The 12,648-nt window shown below is 46.4% G+C and overlaps 1 protein-coding gene and 1 long non-coding RNA gene across 7 annotated transcripts in view; one reads left to right on the plus strand and one right to left on the minus strand.

Annotated features, from left to right (window-relative positions):
* Positions 1-12,648, minus strand: part of Pde10a (phosphodiesterase 10A) — a 452,353-nt gene that overhangs the window by 413,447 nt on the left and 26,258 nt on the right. The gene's annotated exons all lie outside the window — the stretch shown is intronic.
* Positions 9,279-10,312, plus strand: LOC134484996 (uncharacterized). Its single transcript, XR_015645409.1, has 2 exons — positions 9,279-9,511; positions 10,016-10,312. It is a non-coding gene; the product is annotated as an uncharacterized LOC134484996 (long non-coding RNA).

Raw genomic sequence — 12,648 nt, forward strand, 5'->3', positions numbered from 1 at the left:
GGATGAGCTACCATCTTGCCCTGAGCTTGCTGGGAGGGGGATGCAGAGTAAAGTAGCAGGGCAGGATGCTTCTCATCCGAGCCATCTGGTCCTGGTCCTATCCGAGTTCTTCCCCTTGATAAACAGCATCTTCAGGCAAGGGAATCAGCTTTCCTGGCTTCGGGTTTGTCACTGATGAAGGACACAATCCTTTGCTCACACAGGCTCCTGTCTCTGTAACGTTCCAGCCTGGATGGGCATTTCCCTCAAAGTATGGGTCAAAATAAAACCTTCCTGCCTCAAGTTGTTTCTGTCAGGAGGAGAAAAATGACAGTCACGCAGAATACAAGGGACTCTTGTATTCTGTTTGCTGACTCTGCTTGGACTTGCTGGCCAGAGGCAAGATGGACCTCTCAGGACTGGGAAGACAAAAGCAAACTGAGGGATGAGGCTGAGGCCCTTAGCAGCCACTCAGGCGAACTCAAGTTCAGTCCACAGCCTAACTGGTTGTAGCCCTTTGATAAGCCTGTTAGACTAACAATAGTTCTAACAATCGGCCCCAGTGGCTGGCATAGAAACAAACACCATTGCTGGGAATCACCGAACATCATCCTTGTCTGTGGATTAATGTGAGCAATGGGAAGTGCTAGGCATTGGGTACAATTAAAAAGGCCAAATGGTTGTGGTGGGGGCAACACACAACTTTAATCCCAGCACTCCAGCACTCAGGAGGCAGAGACAAGCAGATCTCTGAGTTTGAAGCCAGTCTGCTCAAAGAGCAAGTTCTAGGATAGCCAGGGCTAAACAGAGAATCCCTGTCTTGGAAAAAGCGGGCAGAATGAATATTTCTTCCTCTGGCATCGAGTGTTTCTCAATGGAGCCGAGTTCTCAGAGACATGAAGATGGTTAGGACTCTCGTCCCTGGTTGTTCTGATGAGTCCTATGCCTTTCTATAGAATCTAATGTTCCTGTGAAGGCCAGTTAGAACCATTACTGGAATGTAAGCTCACCTGGTCTGTTTTTGTTGACAGAGCGGTTGCCCCCATTCCATAGCTCTCCTATGAACATGGGCATGTGCCTTGAATTTGGCAGGGAAACAAAATCATAAATTTAAATATCCCATCTTAGCAGGATCTAATACTACCAGATGTGGGTACACATGTACTCTCCATGACCTGGCAGCCACCCTGGCCCACGCTCCTCCAAGAAGAGGATCTAGCATGGCAGCAGGAGAATGCCGCCAAGCACTAAGCCAAGGTGGTACTTCGACACGCAGGGTCAGAAGAACCAGGCTACAGAATCATCCTAGGGGCCCACCACAGACTCTCGGAGAGAGAAACGGACTATACTCACAATGGAGTATTATTTGGCCATTAAGAAGAACAACATTATGTACTTTATAGGGAAATAAATGGAGCCGAAGTAAAAGAAGGCAGACTCAACAGGACGGAGATTATGTGCCTTCTCTCGTGTGCAGAATAGATGTTTTTCTAAAAAGGTGTGAAAGTAGAGAGGGTACTATTTAAGAAGAAGGAGGGGACCACCGGAAGTGGGAGGGAGACGAGGGAAGGTAACCAGGGAAGTGAATGTGTTCGAAATTCACTTTCATATGTGTATGATGCTTTTGGTCCTGACACCCTCTCATCTGTACAATTGATACACACTAATAAAAGTAGTTGAGAAATAAAAACTAAGACAATTGCCATACAGGATTTTTTAAGTAACGACAATGTCTTCGGCATAGGAGGAGGGAATTCTGCCTGCATCCCAGCAATTGGTCCCCAGAATGGCAATATTGTTAAGAAGCATTGCTGACTGGCATGGCCCCTTAAAGGGCAAGAGGAAACTCAGCTCAGGACCTTGAGTGCATCTTTAAGACGGGATGCAGCTGCCATTATCTGAATGAGAGGGTCCAGGGAGGTATCTTCCTGAGCACAAGATCGAGAGGTGGTAGCTAACAGCCAAAGTTTAACCAACCCTTCTGAGTCTTCTCTCGAGCTGCCATAGCATACAGCAGCTTTTCTCCTGGGTCTTCAAATGGTTCCGTCTTTTTCTCAGCCTCCTAAAATAGTTTCTCACCAGAATTCAGTCTTACACCACACCCAAAATAAACTTACATATTCAAAATAATGTGTCCTTAATATGATTTATGTAACTTTACAACTTATAAAAGAAATACTCATCAGAAACCTGGATACAGGGCATCTCAACCCAGTAGGTCTTGATAAACATTTGTTGAGCAGATGAAGTCAACCGGAGTTATCCGGTGACTCAGCACGAGCAGTCCCATTGGTAATGGAGGAAGAGCTGTCACTTAGTGCACAACTCACCAAGAACAGACACTCAGGGTTTTAAAAACACCACCGAGGTTCTAGAAGCAGAATATGGTTGGTGGTTGGTGGTTGGTAGCAATTGGTAGCTACACGGGATCTAGAATCATTCTACTGGACAAACCTTGAGCATATGTATGAGGGATTTTCTAGATTGGGTTAACTGAGGTGGAAGGACTCGCTCTAAATGTGGTTGATGCTCTTCCAGGAGTTGGGGGTCTCAGGCTGGAAAAGAAGAAAGTGAGCTGAGCACCCGCAGTCTTCCCCCTCTGCCCGCTACTGCGGGTGTCACGTGACCCACCTACTTCCGGTTATTAACACCAGGCCTTTCCTATTATGAAGGGCTACGGCCTTGAACCTATGAGTCAAAACAAAACCTTCCTGGCTTACGTTGCTTTTGCTAAACATTTTTGCCAGGCGTTTTGTCATGGCTGTGAAAAAACTGACTGACAGAGGCCATAAAGAACCTGGCCAACTCTGAACAATTGCTGGCCGTCCTGGCCTTGCTGGTTGCTGAAATTCTAGCTGGCGGAGTGGACTCGGGACTCTAGGGATGAACGGGGCTGCAGGAAGACTAACCTCAGATTTCTGAAACTACGTCCATTCACATAGACCCCCACAGCACAGAAAAGCCCCGAGGAGTCTCTCTGTAAAGACTTCAGAAGTCAACGGCCATAGGCAACCTAAATGCGTCACACATTGCTTCCTCATACAAGGTGGGGGGACCTTGGGGAACTGAGCCTTGTCACCTAGGAGTGGAGTGTGAGGACACTGTTCCTGAGGCAAAGCTAGGATGAACCGGCAGAGACCAGTCATGCACATAGCAACGTGGTTTCCTAATGACAGCGTGAAGTCCATTGGTAATTATGGCACCTTGAGTAAACATGGAAATACAGTCAGATCTCTGGCCCAAATCCCTATGTGTTTTTATTAAAATGGTTATTCTGCTATCGTGGCCTTATTTTCCTCAAATGTATTTCTATGAAATATTGCAATAAAGCTGACTTTGGACATAAGTGTGGCTCAGCTTGGAAGAGTCTCAGCCACGGCTCTCAAGGCCTGGGTGCTCACTGAACAATGGAGCCTCATTCTTGGGTGACCTTCCAGGTCTCCAGACTCCAGGGAACACACCTGGTGCTTGTCTCAGTGAGAGAGGCCTGATGTGCTCCAGAACACTGAGTCCTGGGCCCCTGGTGAAGTATCTATAAAGAAGGGGAAACAAAGAATTGCTGAAGCATTTAATACATTAAAAAATTGGAAAAAAGAAAAGAAAAATAGAAAGTAAACAGGCTGGGTGTGGTAGTGCACACCATAATCCTATGAGGCAGAAGCAGGTGAATTCAAGGCCAGCCTGGTCTACAGCGTAAGTCCAAGACAGGCTGGGCTCTGTTACACAGGGCAACCCTGTCTCTAAAAACAAAACATAACATACATACATACATACATACATACATACATACACACACACACATATATATGTAGTAAAACTATTTTTATGCTAGATATAGTAAAACTATATATAGTACTGTATATATAGTAAACTATATATATTAAAAAGAGAAAAAATAAAACAACACACACACATACACACACACACACACATATACACACAAAACTTTCTATAAATAACTAGGTTGGCTGACCTACATATATGTGTAAGAAAATAAGTTGGGTGGAATGAGAAATAAGATTCTCTTTACAAAAGAAAGACTGAGGAGATGTCTGGTATCTAATGAAGGGCTGGAGAGAAGGTTTAATGTAGAATAAAGGGCTGGAAAGAAGGCTCTTCAGTTAAGAGCGCTCACTGATCTGGCAGAGCACCTGTGTTCAGCTGTGAGCACCCACATCAGGCAGCTCACGACTGTCTGTAGCTTCAGTTCCAGATTATCCAATACCCTCTGGCATATGCACACTACACATAAACTCATGCGGGCACACATGCATACACAGGCGAAGGAAGGAAGGAGGGGAGAGAGAGAAAAATAGATAGATAGATAGATAGATAGATAGATAGATAGATAGATAGATAGAGATAGAGAGAGAGAGAGAGAGAGAGAGAGAGAGAGAGAGAGATAGATAGATAGATAGATAGATGGATCTTCAGAAGACTGGCGATATCTCTTCATTACAGCACTGCAGATAGCATTAAAAAGTACCTAAAGAGCCAGGCACAGTGATACACACCTTTAATCCAAGCTTTTAGAGGGTCAGGAGATAGCAGAGGCAGGTGGATCTCTGTGAGTTCAAGTGAGATCCAGACCAGGCAAGACTACATAGTGAGTCCCTATTTAAAAACAAAAACAAAACAAAACAAAAAAGCGGGAAGCAAATGTTCACCAACAAGGAAACTGGAGTGGGTCGGTCTGATGCTGCTTTTTTTTTTTTTAATTTTTTTTTATTTATTCATTTATTATATATAAGTACACTGTAGCTGTCCTCAGATACACCAGAAGAGGGCATCAGATCTCTTTACAGATGGTTGTGAGCCACCATGTGGTTGCTGGGAATTGAACTCATGACCTCTGGAAGAGCAGTCGGGTGCTCTTAACCGCTGAGCCATCTCTCCAGCCCATGATGCTGCTTTTAATCTATTGCTAAAACTGGATCCTCAAGGTGTGGGCGCCCCCAACGGATGAGCGGATGTTCACATGCTCAAGTGATGCCATGCAAACCTCTCCCCAATTTAACTGCTCGATAAAAGGATAGAGCCTGCGATTGGGCAGTAGAGGACTAAGATGGGTCTGCAGGTTCGAGAGTAGGTTGCAGATAGGAGAAGAGAGAGGACAGATGGGGAGGAGGAAGCCACAATGGACCAGAACTGCGTGGCCAGAAGGAAAAGCAAATAACAAGGGGTTTTATAGCTGGGGGATGTTAGAATAGCCCTAGATCTGCCCAATCTAGGCATTTAGCTTATAAATAAAATATCTAGTTACGTGTCTTCCATACAGGCTTCTTAGTACCATTAATCCCACCAACAGGAAATGACTGAATAAAGTAGTGTGTCTACACCACAGAATACTACACATTCAGCTCAAAGAATTAATCAGAACACACAAGTTATCATAGTGAAATTCCTAGAAATTACTATTGGTTCTGCCAAGATACTGAGACTACAGATGATGTTCCTCCCCAAAAGACCCCAGAAAAGCAACCTGTAAATGTCCCAGAAATTCACAGTAACTTCATATATGTGCATGTAGATGTATACCACACAGTAACTTCATATATGTACATGTTCACAGATATCACACAGTAACTTCATATATGTGTATGTTCATGGGTATCAGTAGCCCTCTCTCTTTAAACCTCCTTCTTCTCCAAGGCAGTGGTAAGTTCCAACAAGACTCGTGTGCTGAGGGTTACCTCACCTATGTATGTCTATGCCTGTGTGCCTTTGTCTGCAACTCAGCAATATGGGATCTGACATTTTACATTTATGAGAATACTGAAGACCAGCAAGATGTCTCCGTAGGTCACAGCTCTTGCCACACAAGCCCCACTATCTGAGTTCACCAGATAGAACCCTGGGTCCTCAGAACCCAGTGTGGAAAGAGAGACCCAAACCCTGAGAATTGTTCTCCAGTACGTACACGTGCACCATGGTATAAGCACACACACACATACTTTATATGTGTATACATATACATAATAATAAATAATTTAAAACATTTGTAGCAACACACCCAGTAACTCTATATAAAAAAATTATGGAGGCAAATTCTTTTAAGCTTGTGTCAGTTGGTTTTGTCTGGTGGTTGTCTCCATGCCTCTTGCTTTGAAGAGATGTTTGTGAGAGAAAAGATGATTCTGGTGGGTGTGTCACCTGTCTAGGCATCCTGACGTCACAGCCTCCAGCACCAGCTGGTAGTCTGACTTTACACAACTGTCCCTAAGCCCTGATCTATGCCATGAGTCCTGGAAAATCACAGAGGACCAACTTCACCCAAGAAAAAATATTCTTTGCAGCCAGTACTCGAACTACTCTGATTCTATTCAGCCCCGAATTCGTGGGAGTAGACGAACCTTGGCATTGAGGGTATCATGAGATTCCTAGCTCTAGGCAATCCAGTCAACTAAAAATCTTACTCATGGGAGCTGCCAAGTCTTCACCTGGGAGCATCCCCCATCCTGAGGCAGGTGCTGTAGGCGTTCACGATTCAAGAACTATTCAAACTGGCTGGGGAAATGGCTCAGTCAGTAAAGTGTGTTTGCCTTTCAAACATGAAATCTTGAGTTCAATCCCCAAGACCCATATGGAAAAAAAAGGGGGGGTAGGGAGTGGTGCCAACTGTTCATGAGGAGGCTGCCTGTCATTCAGAATAAAGACCTATGCTGTAGTGTCCTTAGTTCATTTCTGGTCTCTTGTACCAAGGCTCCAACTTGGATACCACTACGTCTTTGCAGATGGGTTGGCCTGAGTAGATGTGGAAATGAAACTTATTAAAACACATGCCCTGAAAAATAATCTAGGCGCACGCAGACGTCCTGGCAGCCACTCTCCAACTTCCAGGCCAGGCGTGAAGTGTAACTGGGGAAATCCACCCAAACCATTTCACATTGGGAGGTGGAGAACACTGGAAACAGGCCTGCCAACTTACACATCTGCTCTTGGAAAGTTCCAGCGAGGCTCCGGTACAGCTTTCCACCCGGCTGTGTCTGCTGGAGGCTGGGTCTGGTATTCTGGGCCAGCTTCCTGTCCCCCTTCACAATGTGGGTGCGCAATCTTAGCACTGACTTTTTCTCTGCCTGATGCTGGTCACCGTGCCTGCAGAGCACTCCCTGTGGGCTCATGCTTTCTCCAGAACCTTCTGGCTAATGCATTCCCATGCTTTTCCTTCGAGATCCTGCCCATCCACCCATGGTACCCATCTTTGAAGTGAATGCAACTAGACATACGTATGGAATATATAGTATTGACTAACAACACTCACAGTTCAATAAGCCTACCATTTAACATACAGTGGGGATAAAGGTCACTTCACCCAACATTAAAGTGCCAATTGACCTTTTTTCCATGAAAAATAAGTAAAAGATTTAAATTGTCTCCTCTTCAAAACACAACCCCAGGACTGGTGAGATGGCTCACCAGTTAAGAGCACTGGCTGCTCTTCCAGAGGTCCTGAGTTCAATTCCCAGCAACCACTCACAACCATCTCCAGAGGGATCTGGTGCCCTCTTCTGGCATGCAGATGTATATGCAGCAGAACACGTATAAACATTAAAAAATAAAATAAACACAATCCCACAAACTTTTGGATCCCCGTGCACTGCCTTCTACTTCCTGCTATAGATCAGGAAGAATGTGCATGGTGACTGTGGGGCACCTGGACTCTTAGGTCAGTCTGGGGAATGCACTCAAATCTGTTCCCAGGCAGCTGTCTGAGACAAGTTACTTAAGCTCTCCTTGATGCAGTTTTCTCATAAAGAGAGATAGGAATGTCACCACTCCCTGGGTTGTTGTGAGAATTAAATGTGTTAACCCCAAGACAATGCTCAGATTGACAGTTAGCCCGTGGGGGCTAGAAACAGAGTTTAATGATCCTGCAAAGGGGGCTTCCGGAAGCAGTAGGAATCACTAATGTCCAGTGGCATGAACCCTCCACCCAAACCAAACCCATCAGACCTGTTTTTAGGGCTCCAGGCTGACACGTTTCCTCATGGTGTCTGTCAGCAGAATGCATAACACACGTCTCCCATGGTCTCTCCTCTTCCTCCACATGAGCCCCACACATTGCCTCCCCCGAGGAGGCAGGAGCCCTGTGACCCTCTTCAATGTGACTTGGGAATAGACTCTGCCCCTGGTACACCCTCCACCCTTCACAGCATGCGTGGTTTTGTTTCTCTCATAGAAACCGTTGAGTGTTTCCTACTGATCCATTTATGAAATGTTCCAGCAGGGCTGATCAGGGATCCGCCATGCGGCACGTGTATCGGAAATCATAGCAGAAACCAAAGTGACAATCTATGATGTATACATGCATGTATACATATTTGCTAGATAATTAAAGAATCACCAGAATTTTCTATTTTTCTGCACATGCTTCAAGGTGGCTATTCTCTGCTTGCTGTTCTACCCCAGCTCTGGACATTTTTTGGTTCGTTTGCTGTTGGCTTAGACAAAGCCTCCAGCTTTGACATCTTCCTTTGAATCACTCTTGGAGAAAAGGCTGTCAGTTCTGACTCCAACCACTCACTCAGCACTCGGGCTACACTTATATGTCTAAAGTGCTTCCAAAGCAGCAGTGAGCCGGTGAGCATGGAAGGCAGGCCCTCTAGGAAGGAGACCTGACTTAAGGGGTTGGCCAATCTCCACCATGGAACTGAAGCCAGGTCTGCTCTAACGCTTGAGATGAGAAATTCATTCCAGCAGCTGATGGATTAGGAGGAGCGGGATGGGTGTAATATGAGTTCCAGTTCTTTCCTGCCCCTCAGGGACCAGGTGGGTACAGCAGAGGTGAACAAGTCTTATACACACTCCCCCAGAACAGAGAGACAAACACGCCTATCCACACTAATGCAGAGACTGGATCACGCAAATCTAGGAGACAAACACGCCCATCCACAGAGACTGGATCACGCAAATTTACGAGCCAGGATGCCTTTGGATCTCCTGTTTAGAAGCAGACAGTAGAGCTGATTTCAGCTCCAGGTCTGAGGAGAAGCAGAGCCACTGATTTGAGCCTTGAGTCTAATGGGCCAAGAATCTGGAGAAACTTTGGGAGGTGACAGCAGTAGCCCAGATCCAAAAGGAGCCATTTGTCTCTCCTCAACCATTCTGAGGCCTCCACCCTACTGGAACCCTCCACCCTACCGGAAACCCCCACCCTACCGGAACCCTCCACCCTACCGGAAACCCCCACCCTACCGGAACCCTCCACCCTACCGGAAACCCCCACCCTACAGGAACCCTCCACCCTACCGGAAACCCCCACCCTACAGGAACCCTCCACCCTACCGGAAACCCCCACCCTACCGGAAGCCCGCACAATACCAGAAGCCTCCACCCTACTAGAAGCCTCCATCCTACCAGAAGCTTCCCTGGCCTCATTGGTAACAGTTTCCTCCTCACTCCATCTTCTGATTCACGTGCTCTCAACATCCTTCCAGTCTCAGCAGGCTGGACCAGACATCTAGATGTCCCTTAACCCAACCAGGATGACATCTTTAATCAGCAGTTACCACTCTCCTTCTAGCCCTTCAAGGTAACCCGAGCTACATGTCCATTGCCTACTAATGATCCCTTCTCCCTTCATTTCTTCCCTATTGTCTTAGTCAGCATTTCTATTGCTGTGAAGAGACTCCATGACCACAGCAACTCTTATAAAGGAAAACACTTAACTGGGTCTGGCTTACACTTCAGAGAGTTAGTCCATTATCATCATGGCAGGCAGCAGGACTGCATGCAGCAGACATGGTGCTGGAGAAGGAGGTAAGAGTTCTACATCTTGATCCAAGGCAGCAGCAGGAGACTGTGTGCCACACTGGGCATAGCTTAAACATATGAGACCTCAAACCCTGCCCCCACAGTGGCCCACTTCCTCCAACATGGCCACACTTCCTAACAGTGCCACTCCTTATGGACCAAGCATTCAAACACATGACTCTATGGGTTGGGGCAATCGTATTCAAACCACCACATCTATTTTGCTTTCCCTTAAGGTTTCTGATCTTCTTTGGCATTGTTCTTTATTCTCTCTCCCTTGCAGACTACGGATAGTCATGATGGATCCCATGAGTATGCTCCCTTCTATGGCAAACCTCAGCTGAGTCTTCACAAGGGGTTGTCTCAAGAGAACACACTTACAATGCTTGTGTGTTTTCTCACAGCTAACCTGTGACTGGATCATCAATCATCGTTGGGCTTCCTGTCTTAATACTGCCCATCACAAAATTCCAGAGTATAGCATTCTAAACTCCATATCCCCATATGGTTTTTAAGACACGGTTTTCAAAACATGTTGAATTTAACAAGTACATCTGCTACATGCTATATTTTTATCTGGTTTGTTCTCCAAAGGTCTCATCTATACTGTAAGCTTTGGTCCCCAGAGTGTCACTATTAGGAGATGGGGGATATTTAGTAGAGGGACACAAAAGAAAGACCTTAGTCATTGAGAGCATGCCCCAAAAAGTTATTATGGGTCCGTGTGGTCTCTTCCTCTCTCTCATTTGTTTTCTGTCCAGAATGTACATGGTTTTGCTCCACCATACCATCCTACATGGACCAAAGCCATGGGGCCAATTGATCAGAAACCAAAACCTCTGGACACTGTGGGATGAAATCAGTATTTTCTCTTTATAAGATGATCACCTCAGGCATTCTGTTACAGTATGTTTCAGACGTAACATACTACCTTAGAGGATAACTAACAGTCTGGGCCAGCAGGGACCACCCATGCTTTCTCTTGCTGCAACCCCCAGATCTGCAGTGAGTGTCATTGTGTGAGTTAGCTTAAATCAGCTGAGATGTGAAGGTTTTAGAAACTGTTGTGGGAAATGGACACCTCTCAAAGTCTCCCAGGCACGGCGGTGCTACAGGAGCATATGGAGCCACTGCTGGAGGTCAGAGCTGCCTGGCTAATGTGATGTCTGTGTGAGCATGAGCCTTGCCCGGGCTTCTGGCTCTCCACAGGGGGAAAGGAAAAACTGGGACGCGTCAAGGAACCTTGCCTTTGGTGTGGGAGGATTGCGCTGCCCCTCCTCCCCCATCCCTGCATCCTGGAACAGAAAGAAAGAGACACTCCTGTCTTCCAGCTTGAAGGGAAAGAAAAAATACAGAGAGAGAGAGGGAGAGAGAGGGAGAGAGAGAGAGAGAGAGAGAGAGAGAGAGAGAGAGAGAGAGAGAGAGAGAAAATACTTTGTGGCCGGCTTGAGTAGGCATTAGCCATCTTACTCTGTTCACAGCCACACCCTGCAGCTTGCAGCCTGCAAGCTGAGCCACCTTGTACAGGTCATCTCCCTTATTCAAAGTCTTGTCTTGAATACGAAGGAGGTAGTAACAGAGGCAGCAACTCTGGACAACCCTAGCGTGTGTATGCCTGAGTTTGAAAAATCACAGTCCTAGGTGGTATAGAGTTTTGCTCTTCTGAAGAAGCCCAAGCCTTCCTCTTCAGAAATTCAATGGGACTGGGTGGTGCCTCTAACACCAACCCTCCAGGAAGCAGAAGACCCCAGAGTTGTAGGGTTCCTTCTTGGCAACCTCAGAGCAAAGACACAAAGTCCACCCCTACCCCCAAACCCAATCTTACCCCCATCCCCACCCCATCTCATACTAGGAATTATCAGAGGAGAGATGCGTGATGACATCAGAATGCTTGAGATCCATCATCTACAGGCTGTCCCTCTGCACACACAGCCTTCCGAGTGTGAGCTTTTGGGGCACATTTGAAACCAGACTATGACAATGGGAGAAGCTTAAAGCCTGGCTGATAAGCCATCACCGATGCTAAGGGTGACGGTGGCCTTAGCAAGACACCATGTGAGCTCTGTGCATAGTTGCTTTTACCCCCTTAAAACAAACGTTCAGGGGAGGTGAGTGTGGCTCAGTCGGCAGAGCGCTAGGCTAGCACGTCTACCCTTGCAGTACTCGGGAAACGGGGGTGGGAGATCGGAAGCTCAAGACCATCCTTGGCTCACATGAAGCTTAAGATCTGCATAGGCTGCATGAGATCCTGTCTAAAAAAAAATAGTTACAAATGTCTATCTCCTCAGCCACAGAGCTAATGGCTGGTTAATTAACGCTGTGCTTCTTTCTCTTTCTATATGGCTGAGCAGTTTGTTCTCATATGGAACTTTCTCTCACTGACCCAGCTCTGACGTTATGTAGCTATTTTTGGAAAGACCATATCACAAGTTGTTTTTTTTTCCCCCCTTTGAACCCAAAGTGTTAATGTATTGGTTTAAGATCTACTTCAAGGAGGGGCATGAGTCTTTCCCTAGCTTCCAGGTTTCTGTGGGTCCTCATAAACTTGTGGGTTCTCACTAAGGACAAATTAAATGTCTGCTGGAGCATGCAGTGTGTGCCAGTCCCCTGCAAACTACAGGTGCAGCCTCCTGTGTTCAGATCAGCATCCTCTGGGTATGATCCCGTTCCTGAGAACTTACATAGCACGATAACAGCCACACTGCCCTGCAGCCTCGCCTTCTCAAAGTGACTGCTTAACCAACACCGTAGGAAACCGTATGCAGTCAGGCTACTCTCAGTGTGCCCTATGAACCACAGCGAAGGCACAAGCTTGAACGCTGACCGTGGGCTTTGCTGTCTCCTGCACTCTGGGATGAAAAATATTTGGAGTGGTCTCTGGTGAGCTCTAAATCTCAAGCTCTCCTTGGTCTCTGA

Source organism: Rattus norvegicus, chromosome 1 (genome assembly GCF_021556685.1).
Source record: "Rattus norvegicus strain SHRSP/BbbUtx chromosome 1, alternate assembly SHRSP_T2T, whole genome shotgun sequence".
Classification (NCBI taxonomy): Eukaryota; Metazoa; Chordata; class Mammalia; order Rodentia; family Muridae; genus Rattus; species Rattus norvegicus.